This window comes from Lontra canadensis, unplaced genomic scaffold, assembly GCF_010015895.1.
Source record: "Lontra canadensis isolate GAN:19392208 unplaced genomic scaffold, GSC_riverotter_1.0 scaffold101, whole genome shotgun sequence".
NCBI classification, from domain to species: Eukaryota; Metazoa; Chordata; class Mammalia; order Carnivora; family Mustelidae; genus Lontra; species Lontra canadensis.
The window spans coordinates 5,741,305-5,757,736 of record NW_022631095.1 but is presented as its reverse complement, the minus strand read 5'-3'; the positions used below and the strand labels follow the sequence as shown (position 1 = coordinate 5,757,736).

General features: G+C 38.4%; 1 protein-coding gene across 4 annotated transcripts in view; it reads right to left on the bottom strand.

The window, feature by feature from the left end:
• Window positions 1-16,432, bottom strand: part of HOOK3 (hook microtubule tethering protein 3) — a 108,663-nt gene that overhangs the window by 84,170 nt on the left and 8,061 nt on the right. The window lies entirely within an intron of this gene.

Genomic DNA, 16,432 nt, shown 5'->3' with positions numbered 1-16,432 from the left:
GTCTTTTGTGTCTGGCTTCTTTCATTTAGGATGGTTTTAGGATTCATTCATATTGCAGTTTATACTAACACTTCATTTCTTTTTATGACTCAACCATACTCCATTTATGGATATAAGACATTTTGGTTATCCATGCATCAGCTGATGTGCATTTGGGTTGTTTCTACTCTTTAGCTATTATGAATAATGATGCCTTAAACATTTGTTCACCAGTTCTGTGTGAACATGTTTCTTGTGCGTATATGCCCAGGAGTAGAACTGCTGGTTCCACAGTAACTGTGTTTGAAACAAGGCCAAACTGTTTTCCAAAGTATTTACACTACTTTACATTCCCACCAGCAATGTTATGTTGGTTCTAATTTCTCCACAGCCATGCCAACACTTGTTATTTTCTATCCTTTTAATTACAGTCATCCCAGTGGATGTGAAGTGGTATGTCACTGTGGTCTTGATTTATATTTTTGATGACTAATCATGTTAAGCATTAGCCATTTGCATATTCTCTTTGGAGAAAAGTCTATTCAGTCTTTGCCTACTTAAAAATTGGGTTGTCCTTTTTATCACTGAGTTCTAAGAGCTGTTTTTCAGTTTTGGGTTTTCCCCCCACCTGAGTATTCAAGAAAAAAGCACCTTCTCAGTCATAAAACACGTAAATAATTTCTCACATTCTGTGAGAAAACTCACATTCTGTGAGTTGTCCTTTCATTTTTCTAAGAGTTCTATAGTTTCTGGTTCTTGTAATTAGGTCTAGGATCCATTTGTGTATGGTGTAAGGGAGGGGTCTAAATTCATTCTTCTGCATGTGGATATTCACACCCATTTTATTTTTAAGCTTAATCTAGCTTTTTTAGAAGTTCAACAAAAGAATAATAAAAACTGGGGCGCCTGGGTGGCTCAATGGGTTAAAGCCTTTGCCTTCGGCTCTGGTCACGATCCCAGGGTCCTGGGATCGAGCCCCGTATCGAGCCCCATATCAGGCTCTCTGCTTAGCAGGGAGCCTGCTTCCTCCTCTCTCTCTCTCTGCCTGCATCTCTGCCTTCTTGTGATCTCTGTCTGTCAAATAAATAAAATCTTAAAAAAAATAAAAAATAAAAATTAAGAAACAGAATTTTGAGCAGCCTTGTGCAAAAAAGGGAAACTTACTGGAAGATCACTGAGATATGTTACGATATTGAAGGATAACTAGGACTCACAAAGCACTACAATAAAGACCCAGGAAGCTGTTAGGAACCCAAATAGTACTCTCCTTCTGACTTTAGTCTGTTTCTGCCCATCTATACCATTCTCTCTGCAGACTGACTTTTTCTTTTTCTCCGTGTGCAGTGCTGAAGATAGCTGCAAACACGTTCCAAGTCTTCAACACTTTAGTTCACACAAGTAGTTTAAAGACCAGTCATCATTCGGTCCCACTTCTAAATACCCAGATCATTCCAAATAATCCAGCTAGAGTCTCTTTTTTATCCCTAATCCAATTTGTATGTGACCAAAAGGATAAAAGGCTTGCAAGTAGGTCACACACAACTTTAGGAGGAAGAATGCCCACACCTGGCAGGATAAGGGTGAATTTTCAGAGAAGTGACTGTTACAAAATGGGCAGACCACCCCAGAAAGTGTCCTTTTTCCTTAAAACCTCTTATAAAAATAGATATTGCAAAGAAAAGCAACAACTGAGTGAATTCTACTAAAACACTATAGAATCATTATAAAAATAATTCAGAAATTAGAAAATATTCAATATTGTTTGATACTTGAAAAATTCAAAAAACACAGTCATTGCCAATTAAGTGTCAGTGTTTCCAACCAAAAAAGACACATGAGGCCAGCAATCTGAGTTTGTTGCTCTGTGGCTGATGATTATTACTCAAAGCCAAAGGCACCGAACTTACTAGCTCAGTAGCAATTCAGGGTCACACAACTAAAAGATACTTAAACTTCACTAGCAAGCACATAAACTTATAAAAAAGAGTGCTTTAAAATGTCTTAAGAAGGTGCACCTGGCTCGTTCAGTCAGTAGAGCATGTGACTCCTGATCTTGGGGTCATGAGTTCAAGTCCCATGTTGGGGCAGAGTTTACTTTCAAATTAATTTAAAAGGTGTCTAAGAAATTATATACTGCAAGAACTCCTAGGATACTTAATTTGCAACTTAGAGCAATACTTATAAGTAAAAGAACTCAGAAATACTGAATAAAATATTGCAAATCAAAGCTATGATACAGCTTGCTTATTCCTTAAAAGATCACCAAATCAAAATCTCAGAATCATGTCTGAGCCAGGAGGGGAAGACAAAAACCGCTGCTAAGCACCAATAATATACTAGGCACTGAATCAGGCACTTACATTCAATGGAGAAATTACTATCCCTGTTACCATTTAAGGAGTATCAGACTCAGAGGGGCACCTGGGTGGCTCAGTGGGTTAAGCCTCTGCCTTCGGCTCAGGTCATGATCCCAGGGTCCTGGGATTGAGCCCAGCATCAGGCTCTCTGCTCAGCGGGGAGCCTGCTTCCCCCCTTCTCTCTATGCCTGCCTCTCTGCCTACTTGTGATCCCTCTCTTTCTGTCAAATAAATAAATAAAATCTTTTAAAAAAAGAAATAAAGTAATTTCCCCAAGTTCAATCACATAATTAAGTAGCAGAGTTGGCAGCTGAAGCATTTTTGTTAAAAACAAATCAGTAAAGTTCAACACAAAACTGATTCGAGCAAACAACACTAAGGTTCTGTGGCTCATTATGTCCTTCATGCTGAATAAACTGGGTCACAAGGAGAGAGGGACTAACATGGTTCAGGGCGGGTATCTGTTCTCATTCACTCATTCCCAATACCTCATGTCTGACACATAGCAGGTTCTCAATAACTGCAGACTGAAATACATTTGGAAAGTGACAGTACTTTTTATCCATAAACTTCTAGTCAACTACTTGTGCAGAACACAGCAAGAATAGTAGTCTTACAATCTTCTTACATCCAGTGTGACTTTTTCTAGTAATAAACTTTGATTCAATATGCAGGCATCTAGCAATAACTGTTTCTATAAGGAGTTTACAATTTCAGCAACGTTTTCTAAGTACCCCCTAATCAATGCTCTCAGGCTATGACCAAACAACATAAAGGCATTTTTCTCCAAAATCTTAATAACACAGACATGTAAATAACAACTGATAATCTTACTGGAGTTTTCTTCATGAATAAGAAGCTATCTTTAGCTTCTTACTATGTCCTCACTCTTGCTAAAGAAAACAAACAAAAGAACCCATGAAACATACAAAGCCATTTCCTTAGATTTTTTTTCAGTAAGACATCTATTTCACTATAACTTATGAACTGGTCTTTAAAGTTTAAACTTTAAAAAAAAAAAGGCCCATTAACTTTAATCTGTAACATAATTCCAGAAATATATTATCTGCCTGCACTTAATTGCCTTTACAAAAATAAACATATTAAATTGCATTTGCACTAAAATTATTTAAGCACTATAATATTCTTATTGAACTTAGCCAATTAAGATGGGTTCAAAACCAACACTAAATTTTGATTCCATCTCTTAACATGGCATTTTTATTAGCAAACCTTAGTACTTTTTAGATATGTTGATTCTTAAGCCTGTTTTCTAATTATCTTTTAATTATCCAAAACAATCATTTTGGTTCCTTGCCATTAAATGCGTATTCAAGGGTTAGCTATAACTTTCAGATCTATAATGACAACAAAAATATAGCAAATTATGCTTAGCCCCTACTATGTCAAATTAAGCAATAAAGGCAGATAAGGGATAGGCTTTAAGCCAAGACCCAGCAACTCGGGGTACTAAAAAAAGAAAAGTATTCATTTAAGAGGCTTTCCACCAGTGTCCCCAGCTTGACCTTCATGCTCTCTCTCTGTTGGTCTCATCTATTCCCACCCCCACTTCTTAAACTCTGAAAGCTAAGCCTAATGGCTCTTAGAGGCGTCACTTACTACTTCTGCTCTTAGTCTTTCAATCAATATGTGGTTGTGGTATAATAAAAAATGTATTTGGTCTTTGTCCATGGTTCCTGCACTGAGCTCCTAAAACCCTTAGAATTTCCCAAGTGACAAGAGTGTCCTCTGTAATTTATAATGAGTACTTTCTGACCATAACTGAGTTTATGCTAATGAGGTGATTCATCATGGATGAATCTAGACAGCTTCAGGACGGCGGCTGGTTCCAAAGGAACAAACCACACGATTAGAGGACTGGGACTTTCAGCCCTACTTTGACCTCCAGAAAGGGGCTGGTGATTGAGCTCATAATTTCAATCATAACTATAGAATGAAACCCCAAATAAAAATCCCAAACAACACGGTTCAGGGAGTTTCTAAGTTGGTAAACACACTGATGTGCTGGGAGGGTAGCATGCCTAGAGAGAGCATGGAAACTGTGAGCTCTACGGTGCCCGCAGCCCCATACCTTGTACTATGCATCTCTTTCATGTGACTATTCTTCAATTATATTCTTCATAATAAAACTATAATTCTAAGTATAAAGCTTTCCTGAGTTTTGGGTCATTCTTGAGAATTACGGAAAGGGCGGGGAGTGGAGGGGAGTTCACAGGAACTTCTGAATTTGTAGTTGGCCAGGAAGAAGTGTGGTTGTGCAAAGGACTGCACATGCACCTGGCATCTGAAGTTGGGGCAGTTTTGTGGGACTGAGGCCTTAACTTGTGGAGTTAACTCAGAAGTTAGCGTCAGAATTGAACTGTAGGACATCCAGCTGGTATTGGGGAAATCACTAATGGAAAATGAGAGAGTGGTGGTGAACATTCTTGGAGACAAAAGATAAAAGATAATAAAAGCTGCTTTCTTTTAATTTCAAAGTCAAAATAAGTCCATATTCATTCATTCAACAAACGGATACCAGAATGATGTAGACAAGTAGTCCAGATCACTTAGGACATACTACTGTGAGTACTTTGGTTTCCACCCTGAGTGAAATGGGGTACCAATGTAGAGTGCTAAGCAGAAAATCTGACTTACTGAAAAATCACTCTGGCTGCTGGGTTCACATTAGACTGTGGGCAGGCAAGTACAGAAACACCCTCATCAGGAAATTATTAATATGATAAAGTCAAGAGATGATGGTGCCCAATGTTGTAGCAGGAAAAGTAACAATTCTTACTATAAAACTTTTCCAGTGGTGCTTGGGTAGCTCAGTTGGTTAAGCATCCAACTCTTGGTTTCAGCTCAGGTCATGATTTCAGGGTCCTGGAATCAAGCCCCATGTTGGGCTCTGCGCTCAGTACGGAGTCTGCTTGAGGATTCTGTCTACATCCTTCTGCCTCCCCCTCTGCTAGTGCATTGCTCTCTCTCTCAAGTAAGTATATTTTTAAAAAGATTTTATTTATTTATTTGACAAAGAGAGACACAGCAAGAGAGAGAACACAAGTAGGGGAAGTGAGAGAGGGAGAAGCAGGCTTCCTGCTGAGCAGGGACCCCCCGCCCAATGCGGGGCTCAATCCCAGGACACTGGGATCATGACCTGTGCCAAAGGCAGATACTTAACAACTGAGCCACCCAGGCGCCCCTCAAATAAATAAATCTTCATAAAAAAAAACTTTTCCAAACATACAGAGACGGAAAATGTTAGAGGAAACCACCATATGACAATCATAGAGATTTAACATTCTGCCATACTTGCTCCATATTATTTGATTTTTTTTGACATTTTACTCCTAAAAACTCCACTGTACATCTCTAATAAGGCACCTTCTTATAGTTCTGATTTACACCTAATACACAAATACTCCCCAAATACCATCTAATAGTTAACCTATTTTCAAATTTCCTACATTATCCTCTAAATGTCTGCGATAGTTGATCTGTTCAAATAGGATTCGAGAAAAATCATGCATCGCATTTGTCTTTGAAATTGTGGAAAGAACACTTAACATGAGATCTACCCTCTCAACAAAATTTTAAGTGCACAATACTATTAACTATAGGCACAATGTTGTACAGCAGGACCCTAGACTTACTCATCTTGTGTAAGTGAAACTTTCAAACTTACTGGACCACAAGTTGTCGTCATTTGCCCCAACTGCTAACTTCTGGCAACCATCATTCTAATCCCTGTTTCCATGCATTTGATTATTTTAGATACTTCCATATAAGCGGAGTCATGCACTATTTGTCCTGCTGTGACTGGCTTATTTCACTAAGCATAAATGTCTTCCATATTCATCCATGTTGTTGCATATGATTGGATTTCCAAGAAGAACCATGCAAAGCATTTGGTTACTGTCTGTTTTTGGTTACTGTCTGTTTCTTATCTCTTTGGGCTCTTTAGTTTAAAACAGTTGACCCCCTTTCTTTTTTCTCATAGCACTGATTTGTTGAGGAGACTATAGGTCAACTGCCCTGTAAAATGGCGCACTTTCTGGATTTGCCTGATTGTTTCCACATTATTTAGTGTAAATTGTTCCGCTAGCCTCTGTGCTCTTCTGTAAACTGGAAATCAGAGCTAAAGCCAGATTTAAATATACTTCATAGGTATATTTTAAAAGTATAGTTATCAAGATTTCTTGGCAGATTTGATGTGGGATGGGGAAAGAAAGGAAGGTTTTATGGTTTGATCAACTGGAAGGAAATGCCAACAACTGAAATGAGAAGATTTCTTACCAACTGAGTTTTAGGTAGAAGATAGGAAGTTTAGTTTTAGATATGACAGACTCTGAGAGGTCTCTGAGACTCAAATGGAGACACTGAATAGATAATGAGTTTAAGTCTGGAGGTCAAAGCAAAGATTCATGCTAGAGATATAAACTTGAGATGGATATGGATGCTGTTTAAATCCATGAGACCAGATGAAGTCATCAAGTAAGTGAACGCAAACAGAAAAGAGTAGAGGAACAAGCACTCCAGCATTAAGAAGTAGGACAGAAGAGAAAAAAAATGAGAAAAAACAAACAAACAAACAAACAAACAAACAAAAAAACCAGATCATCGGGTGAGACAGGAGAAAAACCCAGAGGCTAACAGTATCCTGGTAACCAAATTTTTAAGTGTTACAAGGAGGTAAAATCCTTTGAATGCTGCTGCCAGGTCCAGATAAGGGCTGAGAATCGGCCATTAGAATCAGCACTGTGGGGGCGCCTGGGTGGCTCCGTGGGTTAAGCCTCTGCCTTCGGCTCAGGTTATGGTCTCAGGGTCCTGGGATCAAGCCCCAAATCAGGCTCTCTGCTCAGCAAGGAGCCTGCTTCCTCCTCTCTGCCTCTCTGCCTCCTTGTGACCTCTGTCTGTCAAATAAATAAATAAAATCTTAAAAAAAAAAAAAAAAAAAAAGAAAAGAATCATCACTGTGTAGATAATTGGTGGTCCTAACAAGTGCAGTTTTAATAAAATGGTGGGGGGAAAAAATCCCTGAGTGAAAAGTGGATTTAAAAGAGCAGGAAGCTAGGAATCTGAAACAGCTGGATACAGACTATTCTCTAAAGAAATTTTTGCTACAAAGGGGAGGAGAAATTGACTGACAGAAGTGAGATAAGAAGTATTTTTACTTTTATTTTAAGATTTTATTTACTTGTCAGAAAGAGAGAGAGAATTCGCACAAGCACAGGCAGGGGGAATAGCAGGCTCCCTGCCACACAGAAGCCAGATTCAGGACTTGATTCTAGGACCCTGGGATCATGACCTGAGCTAAGGCAGACACTTAACCAACTGAGCCACACCGGCACCTTGAGATCATAAGTATTTTTAAAGATAAAAGAAGCAACCGTTTGCATGCTAGTAGATATGATCCAGCAGAGGAGAGAAAAGTGATGACATAGGAAAGAGGGCCAAATTGGTAAAGTGACAATCTTGTAGGTAATAGGTAATGGGATGTAATATACAAAGTGTAAGTACTGACTTTAAGATAAAAACCTTCCCCACCAACCCTATAGCTCTATGTATCATAACAGGTAGCAAGGCAAAGTCAAAATAATGCTGGCAGAGGGGTACACGTAGTCATGGAATTCTATGGAAATTCTGTTTCATTTGTTTTAACTTCCTCAGAAGTAGGATGCATCTATCTTGTAAGGTGATCAGATAAAAGAGACAGGAAAGGTGATACTGGAGGTCTGAAGAGAGAAAATATAAGATAGTTGTCTGGAAGAGTGGGGGAATGAAAACACTAGGGAAACACAGTATGACAGGGATTCCATAAGGTAACACTTGCAGTTTTGTGGTGAGAAATTTAAAATGAAATTCATCAGTATGTTTGCATTTTTTCCCCAGCTGTGTTCAGCTGCATAGGTAAGAAGCAGAACTGGCAGGACATTAGATTTAACCAGAGTTGTGGTTTTGTGGAACAAATATGAAAGGGGCAGGGGAGCTAAAAGTGTATGCAGGAAGTAATTATGATTGACTATAAAGTTTCAGCTAAATAAGATGAAGGAAAGAACAGTGAAGGTGGACAGTGTTAAAATCCCACTGACACAAGAGAATTAAAGAATTATTGGAGACCTGATACAGAGAAAGGGAGATGGAAAGACAGGGAACAATCAGACAGTGGTAATGAGAAAACTGAGACCATGTGGGGGATTACACATTATCAGTAATTGTACGGTAATCATGGGAAGGCGTGCCTGAAATCCAACTGAAGACAAGGTAAATGGAGAGGAGATCAAGAAAGGGATAGCCAAGGATATGAAGGATCATCTGGGTATACATCCAAATCACCAAGAATGTAGATAAGTGCAGTATTGGAGAGAGCCGATAGTGTGCCAGGATCCAATATTGTTGCGAAACGACAAGGAATGACAACAATGAAGGCTAGTGGATAATGTCATAGGATTCAAAGTTAGAGATTTAGGGAAGATGAAGAAGAATGGCGTGGAAGCAGCAATAAGGAATACCACCTCTGGGCTAAGTGGTACTTGCAGACTGTAGGAGAAAAAAGTAGCCATCATTTGAGAAGCCTGCAGAAGTAGCGTCAGGGGAGAAGCATATTTCTTTCAGAGCCGAAGTTGGATCAGGCAAAGTGCTGACTGTTCTCTGGCACAAGTACTGCAGGTTAACCAAGAATTACAGGCTTAAGAGCATAAACAACCAATTCAAATTCTTGCTATCTCATATAAAACATCCTGTGCTCTCTGAAGTGGATTCTGCTTGTCATTTTTTTTTTTTAACCAGTATTAATTTTCTTCAAACCAAAAAGTTGAAAATAGAAAATTCATTTAACAGTCACAGTTCCTGGGGCTCCTGGGTAGCTCAGATCATGATCCCAGAGTCCTGGGATTGAGCCCCACATCAGGCTCTCTGCTGGGGGGTGGAGGGGATGCTTCTCCTTCTCTCCTATCTGCCTACTTGTACGCTCTGTCAAATAAATGAATAAAATTAAAAAAAAAAAAAACAAACCCAAAAACCCCACAGTTCTCTCAAGACTCAAGGAAAAAAAAAAGGTTTTCATTTTGTATCTATTAATGTACAGATGTAAAAGGAGAGAGTACATCTTAATGTTTTCAGTGACTGATCTATAGTAAAAATTAAATAAGAATCTAATCATCTATGGTTGATGTCTGGTCACTAGGCAAATCAACATAATCAAAAGTTCTGAAAAGATGGAAAAGGAATCTTTTTAATAAACAGTACAAAAAAAAGAAGAAAAAAAATCAATCCTTATATATAAAAAGTAACTCACAATTCATCACAGTCCTAAATGTAAGCACCGGAACTATCAAACTTGTACAGGAAAAGAGAAGAAAATCTTAGTGACCCTGGGTTTGGTAAACGCTTCTTAATAGGAAAAAAAAAAAAAAAAAAGCTGGCTAATTGAATTTAAATTAAAAAAAAAAAAAAAAAAAGCAAACAAACCATGGGGCACTTGGCTGGCTCAGTCAATGGAATGTAGGACTCTTGATTTTTGAAGTTGTGGGTTCAAGCCCCACATTGAGTGTAGAAGTTACCTAAAAATAAAATTTTTAAAAAAATTAGATTTTATCAAAATTTTAAACTTTTGACTTGCAAAGACACTATTAAGAAAATGAAAACGGGGTGCGGTCAGCACCTGGGTGGCTCAGTTGGTTAAGCTTCTGCCTTCCGTTCAGGTTCAGTTCATGTCATGATCCCAGGATCCTGGGATCCAGCCCTATACCTGGCTCCCTGCTCAATGGGGAGCCTGCTCCTCCCTCTCCCTCTGCCACTCCCTGGCTACTCTGTCAAATAAATAAATAACACATCTTAAAAAAAAAAAAAAGAAAAAGAAAAAGGGAAGCCATAGATGGGAAGAAAATGTTTTAAAACATACATTTGAAAAATGACTTGTATTTGGTTTTTATGTTTTGTATTTATAAAGAACTCAATTCAGTAAGACAATTTAAGTAAAAAAACAGGCAAAAGATTATGGGAAACCATTCACAAAAAGAGATATATAGATGGTAAAAACATGAAAAGATGCTGGACAGCATCAGTCATCCTAGGAATACAAACTAAAACCATAGTGAATTATTACTAGATAGCCACCAGAATGGCTAAAATCAAAAAGACTGCTTTATACACCCAAAACTAATGTAATATTTTTTATCAACTATACTTCAATTAAAACAAAACTGGGGAACTTGGCTGGCTTAGTCGGTAGAGCATGTGACTCTTTGATTTCAGAGCTGTGAGTTCAAGCCCCACACCAACTGTAGAGTTTACTTAAGGAGTGGCTCAGTTAGGTGTCTGCCTTTGGCTTGGATCATGATCCCATGGTCCTGGAATCAAGCCCCAAGTTGGGCTACCAGCACAGCGGGAAGCCTGCTTCTCCCTCTCCCACTCCCCCTGCTTGTGTTCCCTCTCTCACTGTTGTCTGTCAAATAAATAAAATGTTAAAAAAAAAAAAAAAAAAGAGATTACCTAAATGTAAAACCTTAAACCGTCGCCCCTCCCCCAAACCCCAACACCACTGACCTTAGCAAGTGATGGTGATACTGGTGAAATAAGAATGTTCACACAGTGCTTGTGGAAGCAAAAACAGCACATCCACTTTGGAAACACTTTGGCAGTCTCCTAAATATTAAACACACACCTGACCATATGGTCTAACCATTCCACTCCTGGGTGGGATTTTATTAGAAGGAAATGAAAGGATACGTCCATACAACCAATCTGTATGCTACTGTTCAGAGATGGCTTTATTTGTAATAGTCCCAAATTAAAATAACCCAGATGTCCATCCGCAGATGAATAAATATGTAACTAGATCACAGTATAACCATAGAGTATGTATGAACTATTACAGGAAACAACATGAATTTCAAGATAGTTATGTTGCATGAAAGAAGCCATACCTTCTCCCTCAAGTAAGAAAATGTATTGTGTGAGTCCATTTACATAAATTTCTAGAGAGTGCAAATTGATCTATAGTGGTTGCCTGGGCATAAGAAAGGGTGGCACAAAGGAAGGACTGAAACACTTCTTGAAGTGATTGATATGTTCGTTATCTTGCCTACAGTGATAGTTTCACAGGTATCCACATAGGTAAAAATTTTATCAAATCCTATACTTTAAAAATGTACAATTTAGGGCGCCTGGGTGGCTCAGTGGGTTAAGCTGCTGCCTTCGGCTCGGGTCATGATCTCAGGGTCCTGGGATCGAGTCCCGCGTTGGGCTCTCTGCTCAGCAGGGAGCCTGCTTCCCTCTCTCTCTCTCTCTGCCTGCCTCTCCATCTACTTGTGATCTCTGTCTGTCAAATAAATAAATAAAATCTTTAAAAAAAAAAAAAAAGTACAATTTACTATGTGTCAATTTCATCTCACCAAAGCTGCAAGAAAGAGGGAGCATTAAAAAGAAATGAACTATCAAGCTACATGGAGAAATCTTAAATGCAATACTGCTCAGTGAAAGAAGCCAATATGAGAAGACTACATACGGGTATGATTTCAGTTACATGACATTCTGGGAAAGGCACACTATGGAGACAATAAAAAGATCAGGGGTTGCTGGAGGTCTGGGGTGGAGGGAAGGATGACTAGATCAAAGGGGATTTTTAGGGCAGCGAAACTACTCTGTGTGATACTACAATGGTAGATACATATCATTATGTATTTGTCAAACCCATACAGAGAATGTAAAACACAGAATGAACTTTAATGTAAATTAGGGACTTTGGGTGATGATGTTTTGGTGTAGGTTCATCAATTACAACGAATATACCACTCTGGTGTATATGTTGATAGTGGGGGAAGGCCCTGTGCAGTGGTGCAAGGAGTGTGTGAAAATTTGCCATACTTTACGTTCAATTTTTAAAAACATTTTTTTCAAGTAGTAAAATATACACAGCCTAAAATGTCATTTAAACTTAAGTGTGCGGTTCAGTGGCATTAAGTGCAATCACACCACTGTGCAACCATCAATCACTATCAGCCACCCCCAGAACTTCGTCATCCCTACTACAACTCCTTGCCATCACAATTTCGCTGTGAAACTAAAACTGTTCTAAAACAAACAAACAAACAAACGAACAAAAAACACACACCACAAAGTCATATTAATTAAAAAATAAGGGGGGTGGCATGAACCTACACGGACAAAAAGAAAGAAAGACGACAATAGCAATAACATTTTGGAAGCTGGAAAGCAAATGGATGGGAAATGACTAAAAAGCTGAAGAAAGAAAATCTTATACTAACAAGAAACATACTTAGGCCCATTCATATTTGATAAAATTTCTACTAAAACCACAGAAAGATACAGTTTTTCACTTCTCAGCTCAGACAAAATGAAAAGATCTGCAATTTCCAATGAAACTCTCTGCTTAGCCCCCATATTCTTTTGGCTTTCCTCATACTTCTCTGGTACTTCTGTTGTTTTGAGGTTCTAACCAGAATTAATTGTCAAAGTTCTTCAAGGCTCAGGCTACAAGTATTTCCTCTTATGCTATACTATTCCCTAAGTGACTTAATCCACACTGATGGCTTCAATTAAGATACCCAAATTGATTCTGGATTTCTCTTCTGCACTTTAGACCTACATGATCTAATGCTAACTTGGCATTTTTCTCTTGATGTCTCAATACCACTCAAATTCAATGTGCCCCAAACTAAACCCATGATATATCCAGTACTCCTCCACAGCAGATTCCCTTTCAGCAGACCCCACAACAGCAGTTTGTCCCCCTTTCTGTGTATTTGTTAAAGTTAGAAATTTAAAGTCAATTTTGATACCACCCTTTTGCTCACATCCTGTTTTCATTCATCAACATTTGTTTGTCTCTATTATTTTGGGTCATCCATTTGTCTCCACCCCCTTCACTACCTTCTAATCCAAAGTATCATAATCTCCTTTCTGATTTACTACAAATTTCTTTCCAGTTGATCATTCCTTATCATTTATGGCATCTTCTAACTCATTTTACCCCTGCAGCCAGAATATTTTCAAAATGTAAATGAACCTGGACTTTAAATAAGAACTTAAAAAAAAAGAAAAAGAAAACTGGTACAGCCACTGCAGAAAACAGTAGGGAGGTTCCTCAAAAAGTTAAAAAAACAGAACTACCCTGGGGTGCCTGGGTGGCTCAGTCTGTTAGGCATCTGCCTTTGGCTCAGGTCGTGATCTCAGGGTCCTGGGATCGAGCCCCACATCGGGCTCCCTGCTCAGCAGTCTGCTTCTCCCTCTCTCTCTGCCCTACTTGTTCTCTCCCTCCCTACCCCACACTCACACACACACACACACTCACACACACACACATACACATATCTCTACCCTATGACCCAGCAACTGCACCACTGGGTATTTAATCCAAAGAACACAAAAATACTAATTCAGAGAGATACTACATGTACTCCAATGTTTAACAGCATTATCTACAATAGCCAAATTATGGAAACAACCCAAATGTCCATCAACAGATGAACGGATAAAGAAGATGTGGTATATATATACAATGGAATGTTACTCAGCGATCAAAAAAGAATGAAATCTTAATATTTGCAACAACATGGCTGGACCTAGAGTATTATGCTAAGCAAAATAAATTAGAGAAAGACAAGTATCATATGATTTCAGTCATATGTGGAATTTAGGGAAAAAAGAGCAAAGGGATAAAAACAGAGAGGCGGGGCGCCTGGGTTGCTCAGTGGGTTAAAGCCTCTGCCTTTGGCTCGGGTCATGATCCCAGGCTCCTGGGATCAAGTCCCACATCGGGCTCTCTGCTCAGCAGGGAGCCTGCTTCCTCCTCTCTCTGACTGCCTCTCTGCCTACTTGTAATCTCGGTCTGTCAAATAAATAAATAAAATCTTAAAAAAAAACAAAACAAAACAGAAGGCAAAGGAAGAAACAGACTCTCAATTGTAACTGATGGTTATGAGGTTTAAATAGGTGATGGGGATTAAGGAGGGCACTTTTGTAATGAGCACCAGGTGCTGCATGGAAGTGTTGACTCACTACATTGTACACCTGAAACTAATATTGCACTGTATGTTAACTGGAATTTAAATAAAAACTTAAAATGTAAATCAGACCCTGTAAACCCTTCCCTGCCTCCACACCACCCAAGTTGCTTCTCATATCCCTTGGAATAAAGATACAAGGCCCTACATGGTCTGGCAATATCTCTCTTTCCATTCTCATTCTATAACATGATCCTTCTCTCTTTTGGTGGTGTTGTTGACGATACTCCATCAGCTGGTATGGCCTCCTCTGTATACCATCTTCTGTATGCTAAGAAATTTGTTACCGATCATCTTTCAGATTTAAGATCTTTATTTTTTTCAGGTAAATGTGACTTAAGCTAAATATGTCTCTTTAAAAACTTTCATTAACATTGTGTATTTCTGCCCTGTAGCACCAGTTATAATAGCAATTTTGTTTTCATAGTTATTTAAAAATCTGGTTTTCCCAAGGTTATAAACTCTCTGAAGGCTATTGGGTTGTGGCTTACCGCTGTATCACCAGTGCTGGACACAAAGTAGCCCTTCAATAAATATCAAAGAGACAAGGAGGAACTGAACTTCCTTGAATCTGTACATATTATACAGTTATTAAAATAGATAACATGCAACAGTATGAATCTCAGACATTACCTTGAGTGAAAGGAGTCTGACAGAATACATACTGTATGATTCCTGTTATAAGATGTCCAAAAACAGAAAAAAAACTAATTGCTTGTGTAGAAGTCAGAATCATGGCTATTACTGGGAAAGGGTTATTGATTAGAGAGGGTCGTGAGGGAACCATCTGGGCCTAGATAGGTTATATATTTTAATCTGGGTGGTGGTTACACAGATGTGTATACACAAATACATACACGATATACATACACATGTACATACTCATCACTTTTTTTAGTATACTTTTCTGTATATGTTTTACCATGACAAAAGGAAAAAAGGAAGACATTTTTGGGAAAAAAGGTAAAAAACTTAAGTATGGATGAGAAATATGCCTACAAGACCTTGGTAAATTAACTAGTTTGCAGAACATAATATATGCTATGATCTTGATTTGGTAAAACAATACACGCATACAGTTCTTCTGGTTTCTGCAAAAGACAGAAATCCTATCTAACTAACTTAAGCAAAAAATTCATTTACTGATACATACCTGGAAAGCTTACTTAAGCTTCAGTGAAACTCTCTAGACCATTCAAAGGCTAAAAATTATTAGGGAACCACTCAGAGGTCACAAGATCCCTGTTCTCAGAGTGCCAGAACCAAGCCTGATCAGGTTTCAAATGAGACTTTTCAAGCTCCATCAAAAAGTCTATGCTCCTACGTATCTGAAGAGATGTGCCATGTAGTTACAGAAGAAAAGCAACAGCAAGCTAGTTTCCAAGCATCAGTCCCTCATTCTAAAGACACACAGAGTCTCTGAATTGCAGGCATCTGAACTGCTTTTCAGACGGGCAACTCTATATAGCTCACTGCAAAGTGAACAGGAAGAATTCATTTACTGTTGGTATGGATTCTTACCAAAACTTCAGGAAATCCCATCTAGTCATATGCAAATCTTCTAATAACATAAAGCCTACAAGTGCTCAGTGCTTCAAAAGACAAAAGTATACCCCACAAGTCACATCGAGCCTTATGATTTCTTAAATTTACAAGTAATGTTTTATTAGAAGATTTCCTAGATCAAGTTGGAGATAGCCATACATCAATTTTACAACCATTGCTTTTTTCAAGTACTTAGAAGAATCGGGTATGTTTCATATATCCCACACATGAATGTTATTCTTTTAATCATTTGGTGACATGAGTATCTATGATGCAGGCTGAATCATGAAAAACTGATGATATTTAACCACTTGTGACCTATACAAAGGGCATTTTCATATGATTCAGACAAAAACCAAACCTTGTGAACAAAACAAATTCCCTGCCTCTGTGTGGATCTCACATGAGTGGCGGGGGGAGCATCGCAAAACAAATGAATATATGGTATATAAGATGGTGTTACATACCTCAAAGAAGAACATAAAAGGTTAAAAGGGATACAACAGAGTATAGGGCAATGGC